An 11,452-nucleotide genomic window follows, 5' to 3' on the forward strand; every position below is an offset into this window, starting at 1 on the left:
AAGGAAGGGGATTATCGTAGACTGGCGAAACAATGCGAATAGAAACAAACAACTTTTATGGAATAAAGCACGAATACTAAAAACAATTTTCAGAAACAAAGAAAAATAATGTGTAAATTTTCGAATTAGCTTTCATTGCTCATTTTTTTCTAAGGTTTTAGTTGAATAAATAAAACGTTTTGGATAATTATTATTATGTAATTATTCAAAATACTCTTTTTATTCAACTGAAAAAAAAACATAATTTATTCAACGAAAAAAGACTATAATCAAGCTTTAAAAATTTTTTCAAAAGTTCTGGACCAATTGAAAATAGACTTATTTCTTAGTTTGACATTACATGGAGAATGCTATTTTTGAATAACTCAGAAGTGTAAAATTCTCATTATTTTCGTTTGAAATTAACTTTAACAAAACATTGATATGCAAAATTTTTGTTGAAGATAATACAATGTTAATTTCAAAAACATTATTCAGCTTAGCAATATAGCTGAATAATGTTTTTTAAATTTGTGATGGTGATTGAGTGTAATATGAACATTAACAAAAACTGAGCGCTGGAATATTAGTAAAACTTTTCATCAAAATCAAAAAATGTGGACCAATATTTGGACAAAGTATGAGAGTCAATCACGTGGCCAAGAAAAGGATATCGCTTTGAGGCACGACTTCCAGGTGTCCAATTGTAAAAAGTTTTCCTACTTAAGAAGAAAATAAAGACCACCCGAATTCAAGTCTGTTGCCGAATTGATTTTATTAAACGAATTCTACTAAGACCTTGAAAAGAAACAATTTTCTTTTGCGATCTTCCCCCTGTTTTTTGGTGAAGCTTTTTATTAACTTTGAAATCTTTATCGCCATTCTTTTTTGCTCTCAACTCATTTTACTGCCATGCGGTCGCCGTTGTTTTTCCCGTAGAAAACAAGGTGTCTAGTATCAGCGCTTTATTCTGGCGAAGGAATATCAGGAAAATATATTATTTTAAACAATGCAACAGAAGGTTGCATCAAATGTCTGTATGTGGGGATGGAATTTTGTGACTATACATCTGGAAAAATGGCTGCTTCACGATTGAACTGAAATTTTGCATAGGGACTTTTTTTAAGAAGACAAAAGTTTTAAGTTGATTTAAATGTTGTTTTCGAATTGATCATTGACTGAACTATGCAACGAATAATTTAAAAAGCATGTGTATTGCACGGTAAGCGGTATCGCTAATGATAGTATAGCAGTGAAACACTTCATCTCCTAAGTTGTTCTCTCCTATTCTCTCTTTACAATATTTTCTCACACTCATTTCTCTACTGCAACGCAACCCGTATTGAGGATGAGTAGTGAAGCGAGTGCGCCAAACCACTGTTTTTCTAATGCCGTTTTGTAACATAATAATATTTTATTTATGTTACTTCCTGTCTCTCTCCAATACTCTAAAAATTCACATTTTTTTATTTATTTTGAGATAAGAATTGAAAAAAAATGGCGTCTGAAGATGATCTCAGGGCATCATTTTTTTCCAGAAATACACATATTGGGGGTTCTCCACCATTTCAGATTGTTTCCTAGAAACCAGAAGTCGCCATCTTGGAATCCAAAATGGCGTTTGGAGTCTTTTGATGGTCTCAGGGCAGCATCCCGATTCTGAAAATACCTCTACCGAAATCGGGAGTCGCTTCTTGGAATCTAAAATGGTGTTTGGGGTCATTTTCCAGCCTCTGGGTATCATCTCCATTACGGAAATACACATACTGGGGGATATTCGACCATTTTCGGTTGTTTTCTAGAAACCGGAAGTCGCTATCTTGGAATTCAAAATGGCGTCTGGGCGATTTTCCGATCTCTGAGCATCCTCCCGGTTGCGAAAACACTTTTTTTTCATTGTTTCAATGGCCCTTAGAAGGCCTGGAGAAATCTATTCCGGGAGGAACATTTTGAAAGGATATCAACAAAACCATTGAAACGGTCTGTGGAAGTAATTTTATGAGCTTTGAACAAATAAGGGGTACTTTTCTCATGACGAACAAACTTATCAGCCGTACTTCTAAGCGAAATTCGAAGGGGCATTTTTTTCCATGTATTTCATTGGAAAGCACGCAAATTTTCAAGTACCAGAATTTTTCGACAATTTTTTTTCGAGATTACACTAGATCTCGACGTTTCATGCATTTCTAACACATTTGGCTTAAAAATCGATAACTTCATGAACTATTGCCAGTGCTTTTTTATTGATATATTTTGTGAAATTTAGACCGCTTTGAGGCACGTGTTCTCATCGACAACGGTTGGTTAAGGAAGGAAGAAAGGAGTGTTACAAATGTTGTTAGGTTTGCTTCTGCATCTCTAACGACTGTTACGGAAAGGAAGGTGATCACTTTATCACCGTGGTAAATGACGAATATTTCTATAACTTTACCGTTTCCTCTACATGCCATACACTGTTCTTTTTTTACCGAGTCTCGTTAGTTACCCTTCCAAGTATCGACAATTATAATTACCTGAGGGCGTGTGTGATTGTTTTGCTTGCAATGTAGCTTGGTGGAAGAGTCAAAGTAGAGGGATGGAAGAGAGTCTGAGAATGAACCCATGCGTAGAAATCCATCTGAGACCGAACGGTGTGATTGTACTAAGATTCCGCAACCTTGACCATCAAATGTGCAAATAAATAGTAAAACTAAATAACTTAAAATAAAAAGAAAAATAAAATATTTCAATTTTGGAATTTGTTACTAATAACAACCAGAATTTAAAATAAATTCGTTATTTAGAATCACATAAAAATATCCTAGAATGTGAAGATTCAACAACTTACGACTGATAATTGCTTTAGTAAAATTGAGTATATCGGCTTTCCAGTCATCTGCTTATTAAAACGAAAATTTATTTTCTATTTCCGACGTTTCGATTTTATATTAAATCAAAACGTCGGAAATGGAAAATAAATTTTCGTTTTGATAAGCAGATGACTGGAAAGCCGATATACTCAATTTTACTAGAATGTAGAGAAAATATTAAAAATTTGTGTGTATTTAGCTGAATTCGGTAAAAAAATATTAAAAAATGAAAGTACGAGAACAAATATTCAAAACCATAGAAGAAAATAACAGGTAAAAGACAGAAAATTAATAATAACGGACGACAGTCTCAATCAAGAAAATATTGTGAAAAAGAAAAATAGATGAAGAAAAATATTGACAAAAAAAAATCATACAAATCGAAAGATAGGCGTAAACTAATGGAATGCATCCAGAAATACCAAATTATAATTGAAAAAGTTCGGCTAACAACCACGTAACTTCAAACATTTAAGCAACTGTATAAAAGCTTATGTAAATGAAAAAAAAAACTTTAAAAGCCAATTTGGGCAAGTGAATCATGGAACAAAACTCTTGTTCAATAATGTTGGAATTACGTTATCTGTTCTGTGTACAATTTGTTCCCTGGTTGATATAATGATTGAAAGTACAATATTATAAAAAAATATACAAAATTGTTTCTGAATAGACCAAAATAAGTTGCTTTGATAAAACCATTTCATTGTTATTAACTTTTTCACCACATCCGATTCATCCACAACTACATTTATTATTTGTTATTGTTGTTGGTATGATTAATGTTTCCAAGCTATAGGAACTGAAATTACACACTCACACTTGGGAGACCAAAAACTCTACTCTCAAGGGTGCGTCTGCGCATTGGAAAGCGAACCCTTTCCTTCCTCTTTTACGTTACTTCGGAAAAATTGCGACATTATGTCGCAACGTCCAATTATTGTTGTTTATTGTATAGACTAGACTATAATATACAGGACACATTTTCTTATGTTTATCATGACGATTTCAAAATTAGACACTATTAATTTCATGATGATTGATGCAGAGCTTCGCAAAACAGCATCGTGTGAATAAAGCGAATGATGTGGCGAGCATCTCGTGACCTCGTCTGTAAAAACCTTCATTTGTTTTTTAATGGCGGCTACAGGAATTAAAACATAATCTCTATTATATTATGACAAACAACCGTGCCAATATCAAAACATCTTCAACATCAAACAATAACAGTGATTTTAAGGCAGCAATTTGCCACCTCCTGGGGTCAAACCTTTTGGTATCCGGTTGCTTCACTATGGTAGCAGTGGTGGTAGATCTACTATAGACGAGGAACGGTGATAATTTTTCTCGAATTTCACCACGATTTGATGGGAATCGATTTTTACTGAAACACTTTCGTATAGATTTTGACGGAGCACTGGCGTGGCGAAGACTGATAAAGTGTTTTACACTAATGATCCAAGAAAATAACTGCACGTGTGAAACATTTCAGTTTTAGTGTGAAATAATCGTTTCAAGTTTATCACTATCAATGTTTGACTTTTATTTGGTTTTGAAACAGACAGAGGAAATCAATTCGGTTGTCGATGACACACGCGTCTATAGTCACGATTCAATGCAGACTGCTATCGGCTGGGTCGGTCGATCGGTCGGAGGAGAATCCTTTCTGTCTGTTTTCCTAGTTTGTTTTTCCTCATAGACTTTCCACGTTCTTATTGCTATGCTAACTACTACACGTTGTTGTGTTGTGTCTGTCCGTTGTTATGTCATACATATTACAGGAAGGAAGTTACGTGGTGACACAAATACTTTTGCACTTAAACTGTGAATACTATTTTATGATGTGCAGTGCCAGTGGTCATAGTCGAATAGGGTAGCGTAAGTATTATGTTCTCACATTTGGCGAATATCCGTAGAAAATATTACGGTGTAAGTATAATACACAAGATGTTTCATTGTGAGGTGAATTGCTTGAAACTGAGAGTCCGGGTCCATTGTCCCTATACCTAATAGCACCACAGCTTGTCAAGTTTTCTTTTATCAAATTTTATTTTTGATTTTATCTTGTTTTTATAATACAGTGAATTTATCAATAGAACGAGTGGTTCTTGATGGATTAGCAGAATTTCAGTTACTCTGTATTATAAATTTTATGATAACTCATTACTTCCAAGTCTTACAGAAGGTCGTACCTGTAAATTTGCACTTCTAGGACACATGCAGCGTACAGCGATTTCTCCATATGGCGAAAAGGACAGATTTGATAGAGCTGTCCTAATTCTATTTTCTACCCTAAAGTAACAAGAGAACACTGCTGCACTGAAGCTCTCAACTTATTTATGTGGTTATCATGCGAATGTTCAATGACTGCTGCCCTGCGGAGCAGATCGTTACCAACTGGCAGCAAGTCACAATCGTTCATGCCCGTGAATTTTTCTCCAATTTATAAATAAAACCTAAAGCCATAAAAATCATTTTCTACAGCAACCATAAAAACTCCCACCCTTAACCCGGAGCAGCGCTGTAATTGTTTTCTCCTTCATTGCAATGAAGAAAATTTTGTGCAGCTTGTTAGTAGCTTCCAACGGGTAGGTACTCGCTACGTCCATACCTGTACTGTTTCAATAGGATCGTTATACCAAATATCGCTCGCAGCCTGTATAACACAACTATAGATCAGGCAGGGTGGCCAACCAACGACGCGGTGATTTCGTTAGGCCTATCCTCGCACAATAGTATTAGCACTGTTGGCGCTGGCTCCGGCCAGCTTCTCCTCGTAATCCACCTGGAATGCTCGAAGCCGGACCAGTAGCGAAAGGTTACCCACGGTGACCGCTTTATAAAATCGATTGTTCATGTTGGCCAAACGATGGGAAAAATTGCTGCGGATAATCATGTCTGACAGCAATCGTCTTGTGGGGTGCTTAACGCAATGGCACAGCGCGCAGCGGTAGATTTCTCCGACCGAAAATTTCTCCACATTCTGTCTTGGGGCAAAAACATTTAGTAGCTTAGGTTGGGTTCACAGGTTTGCAGCGGGCACTAAACTGCTTCACATTTAAACGAATGGACTCTCGCGGCAGCAAATCACGATCTGTGTCAGCCAGAAATTTTACGGCATCTCGGTAGATTAGGGGGAATTAATTGGGCTGCAACGCAAACCGTACGAGACGAGAAATTCTACGGTCTTAAGCGATGCACGCGCGCTTGGCCTTCTTGCGAGCGGAACGTGATCGCTCAGAACAGGAATTGCATAGGTCGTTTCAGATAGTTTGTCACGTCGCTCGGATGGCGACCGATACCGTCGAGAATTGCTAATTTGAAAAATGAGAAAACTGTCTAAGTGGTAAATTTGGTAGGATATTAGTTCTACCATCATAGATTGTGACGCCTGGTCACGTTCACGACGAAAATAGTTGGCAAAACAACTTTTACTGAAGCTAACCGACCCATACGAAATTGTGCAATCCATTCTAAAGCATATAATAATTAATTCACTTTTCATCGCGATGTGATTTCTTCTTTCTTTGCTATTTTATTTCTCTCCAGAGCCACAAAAATGAATGAAAGTGAAATGGAAAACCGAAATGTGCGATTTCCTTTCCATTGAATAATAACCATCGACTGGATGCCAAATTAACCGCTCCGCGTGAACGTCGCTTTACTAGCGTAACTTCTTGCCGGCAAATGGGTGAAAGAGCACTCGTATCGTTTGTATCCTAAACTATTTCCTCCCCCCGCTTTCCACTCCTTCTTCATCGACAGGTAGTTACTGACTTATTTATTGAATACCGCAGGGATAGCTTAATTTCTCGAGGGGAAAACTCCGGCGGCTTCATGGAATCACGTCGTTCGGAAGAAAGTTATGCTTTTCGTTGAATACCACACCCGTCAGCAAACGGATCCCGCCATGTAAGAGGGTTTTTCGCTCCGAAAACGTGATTCCGATCCGATCACGTTCGGTTCGTCGTCGACGGTAGAGGGAAAGCGATCCAACCTGTCATAATCGTCAGCAAGTGAGTAAATTAAAGCCGCTATCCGGAACGATTTTTCTCCAAGTATTATAACCGCCGACCGATGGGGGCTGACTTTGTTTCTTACACTTTAATTTTATCGATAATCCTCGTTCTTGAAAATTGCGTAATGATCAAGAATCAGTTTAAGGTATTATAAAATTGACATGCACAACAATCATGTATCTGTTTTGCCCAAGTTCATAGATATTCTAAGTATTGCCGCTGTTGGATTGCAATCGTCAAAACGGTTGGCAGTCATTGCAAACCTGTAGCACTACTTATTTTCATAACTTAAGTAATTTACTTTTACTAACTAGCAGCACAGTTTTTTCTTCTTTTTTTAATAGGGGGAAGGGCTACTCCCCTGTTTATACTTATTGCAATTTGTTTGGATATTCTCAACGTGCTGTTTGAAAGTAAGATTCTTATCATAAATTAGGCCTAAGTATTTACCTTGATCAGACCAATTTAAGATTGCACCGTTCATCTTAACAACGGTTAAAATTGGTGGGTTTGAGAAACAAAACTCTTGATTTATGAGGAAAAATATTTAATTGTGTTTTTGATGCGAGATTTCTCACATTCTGGTATTGTATCAGGGAGATCAGAAGTAAAAATATTATATAAGACTGGTCCCACGATACTTCCTTGAGGTACACCAGCTTTAACAGGCAATCTATCAGATTCACCACTTAAATTGTTAACCTAAATACTGTGGTCAGTCAAGTAACTTTGTATCATTTTTGTGATGTAAAAAGGAAAACGAAAATCGGACATTTTAGCTATTAAACCTTTATGCCAAACACTGTCGAATGCCTTTTCTATGTCTAGAAGAGCAGATCCAGTGGAATAACCGTCAGATTTATTAGTACGAATCATGTTAGTTATTCTAAGTAACTGATGAAGAGTCGGATGCTCATGGCGAAAACCAAACTGCTCATTTGCGAAAATTGAATTCTTATTGATATGTGTCATTATTCTATCTAGAATTATTCTTCCAAAGGCTTGCTTATAGAAGAGAGTAAGCTAATTGGCCGATAACTTGATGCTTCAGCTGGATTTATTTCAAGTTTTAAAATTGGAGTGACTGGCATTTTTCCATTTTGAGAGAAAATATGCTAACTATAAGCATCTGTTATAAATTTTATTCAAGAAATTTCAAGAGCTTTCGGAAAGTCTTTTGAGGAGGATATAAAAAATCCCATCATCTCCTGTTGCCTTCATATTTTCGAAGTTCTTGATAATAGTTCGTATTTCATTCAAGTTTGTTTCTATTGCACCTCATCAGAAAGAAATTCTTGAGAGGTGATCTGATCATACTTTTGTGACACTTCATTTTCAATAGGACTAATTACGTTCAAATTGAAATTATGAACACTCTCGAACTACTGAGCTAGTTTTTGAGCTTTTTGTTCATTCGAAAGAAAAATGCCGTCACCAATTTTGAGGACTGGAATGGGTATTGAAGGTTTCTTAAGAACCTTCGAAAGCTTCCAGAAAGGTTTGGAATATGGTTTTAGTTGTTCAACTTTTCTCATAAAATTTGTATTTCACAAAAAAGTGAATCTTAGTTTGATTTTCGTTTGTAAATCTTTAAAAATAACTTTCAAAGAAGGATCACGAGATCTTCGATATTGACGTCTCCGTATGTTCTTCAAACGTTCGAACGAAGTTGAAGCTCAGTGTCAATAATTGGTGTATTCAATTTAACTCTAGCCTTAAACACTGTTAAGTTCCGGGCATTGAGAATTAAACATTGACTTGGGACATCTGTCAATGTCAGCACTACTTTGTAAAACAGTATCACAATGCAAGCTTTCTTCGAACGTGGTACAATATCGATCCTAATTGGCCCTGACACAGACCTAGTGGAATTTAGAACAGTTTCACAAGATATGGGAAAAGTTATATAGGAAGATGATCAGAATTAAAATCAGCGTCGGTTAATAAATCACTGCATGAATAATTTTGATTCGTTAATACCAAGTTAATTGTGGATGGATTCCTAACGGAAGAAAAACATGTAGGACCATTTGAAAATAAAACTGAATAAAACCCAGACAAGCAATTTAAACAATATATTTCCATTGGAATTGCTTTGTGCAGTATTCCACGATCGAATTTTTTCTCCCTTGAAATGATTTTTTTGATTACCAGTGCATTGCGGCTTTTTATAAAGTGCCAATATCTGTTTTGATTCCAATACCCAAACTTTCAATAACCTTCGTTTCAAGATGGGGCAAAACACGATGTTTAACAGTTTACAGACAGTGGATAACTATTGCAACTCTACCTCAACATCAAATCTGGCAAACCTGTGAACCTTATAACTAGGATTGCTTTTCAGTTAATATTGGACTTTGAATGCGTTGCAGTCACAACAGCAATATACACATCATGGACTGTTTAAAAATTAAAAAAAAAACACCTTCTTTTGCTTTTAAAGAGCGAGCATTCCAATTTAGAAAATTTACAGCATTATTAAGTCATTTTCTCATTCATTCAAAGTCATTGCTGAATTTCAATTCCATAACAATACCAGTTGTAAATTTCATACCTACTGGAACAGCCTCGTACATCGAGTTACAGTTCAATAATAATTTTAAAATTCATCTGACAGGGAACATGTCTTAATGAAAAACTTAATACAAGAACAATGTCAATATCAATATCAATCACATAAAGGTTACATAACGCGAGTTCTATTTTTAAAAGCTGTACCAGTAATATTAAAATCGAACGCATCTACTACTGTGTTAAAGCTGGCTGACATGAAGCGTATTGGGTCAAATTGACCATATTGTGCGTTGCGTTGAGGTAGGTTCAACAGGGATCTTGATCTGAGAGATCGTTCGGGGGCACTAGAGAGCGATCGGAGACAAAACGGATCACGGAACTCGTTGGCTATCTTAAACATAAATCCGAGCTGTCAATTGGCTTTAGCGATGATCTCGTTGTAGTGCAGTTTGAGCGATAGCGCAGTGCCGAAATAACTCCTAGATCTCAAATTTGTAGCACTCTAGATAGAGGCTGACCCGACATAGTATAATCAAATAAGATTGGCTTCCTTGTCCGAAATGACACTACATTTCTGAACGCTTACAGACAGAAGGTTTCTAGAATAGCAAGTTTAGCAAAAAGTATTCTGTGGTCTACTCGATCGAACGCCGCTTTCAGATTGGTGTATACTGCATCTATTTGAGCACCGTTACTCATGTTTCGCAAGGAAGTCGACAAGAATTCGACTAAATTAGTCATTATCGAACGTTTCGGGTAAAACCCATATTGACCCGTTGTGATGTAATGTTTGGAGCTGGCGAATAGGGCGTCGTTTACAATTATTTCCTTAAAGAGGACATTAGCTGCAGCATGGATTGTTGTAGGTTGACTGAGTGGGGTAAAGCGATCGATTTTTCAGAACCAAGTTTTTTTGGTTCCTTTTGAGACCCCAAACAACCCTAAACTTACCTGAAGTCGATTATTTTTGTCTCCGCTTGGCGCATTGCATTTCAAATTTGTATGAAAATTTATATGGGAAAACCTCCTTTTTTGCATTTACCTTTCTAGAGAGCTCAATAATGCTCTAATAATTTACTACATTATGTTAAAGTATTTTAGATGCCTAACAAGAAGAAGACACTGAAGTGCTAGAATATCCCTTAGAAGAGCTATAGCTGTTCAAAATTGAGTATGTCGATTAAAATGCAGAAAATCTTATTTCCTGCCAACATTACCAATGTACCGACGTCAGTAGGATTCCCATCAGAAGTAACCTGTAGTAACGAGTTTATACACTTAGCTGGATCAAGCAAACAAATTTAGATCAATATTCTAGACGTAGGTAGAATTCACAACGTGCTTCAGAGGTTACTTGTGATGGAAATCTGACTGACGCCGGTCCACTGGCAGTGTTGGCAGAAAACATGATTTGCAACATAAATTTCGACATACTCAATATTGAGCAGCTCTAGCATTTTTTTTGGGACATATAAATTTAAATTTAAAACGCAATGCGCCAAGCGGAGACAAAACCAATTGACTTTCGATAAATTTAGGACTGTTTGAGGCCCCAAATAAAAAAAAAATGATTCTGGCTTTTTGCTATCAAGTTTCGTTTTTTCCATATAAAAATTCCCCACCCTAGTATGCAGTCAATCTTATAGGGAGTTGGACTACCTAAATCAATACTGGCTGACTTTTCGGCACCAAGTTGATGTTTGAATTAGAAAAAATACCTGAAAGGATACTAGCATATGAACAGCCTGGTGGTGCCTGAACAAGATTGATTGTTTTCAATTAGCTACAGAAAATGCTGGTGATGCCTGAACAGTATTGAAAGTTTTTTGATTACCCACATTAAACTACGCTGTCTAGAAGAAAATTATTTTTGACCTTATAGGACAATCAAAGAAATTAGATTTATGTTTACCCCCACAGTTCACACATTTGAAACTACTAGTGGTCTATTTCACGGAACAAATGTCTTTTGTGTGGGTAGAGTCACCACAAATCATGCATTTTGTAGTCATATGAAAGTTGCGAGTTCCATGCCCATAGGCATGGCAATTCTGGCGTGAGATTGAGGATTCCTCTATGTCCCTTGAAGTTTCT

At 36.5% G+C, this 11,452-nt stretch overlaps 1 protein-coding gene across 8 annotated transcripts in view; it reads right to left on the bottom strand.

Annotated features, from left to right (window-relative positions):
* LOC129732613 (trafficking kinesin-binding protein milt) overlaps positions 1-11,452 on the bottom strand; it is a 161,542-nt gene that overhangs the window by 27,487 nt on the left and 122,603 nt on the right. Inside the window, exon 1 of one of the 8 annotated variants that reach the window (XM_055693630.1) lies at positions 4,096-4,477. The exons of the other annotated variants lie outside the window; for them this stretch is intronic. The gene's annotated coding sequence lies outside the window, so the exon portion shown is untranslated. Of the gene's footprint in view, positions 1-4,095; positions 4,478-11,452 lie in introns of those variants that run through there. 8 annotated transcript variants of the gene reach the window in all.

This window comes from Wyeomyia smithii, chromosome 3 (assembly GCF_029784165.1).
Source record: "Wyeomyia smithii strain HCP4-BCI-WySm-NY-G18 chromosome 3, ASM2978416v1, whole genome shotgun sequence".
NCBI lineage: Eukaryota > Metazoa > Arthropoda > Insecta > Diptera > Culicidae > Wyeomyia > Wyeomyia smithii.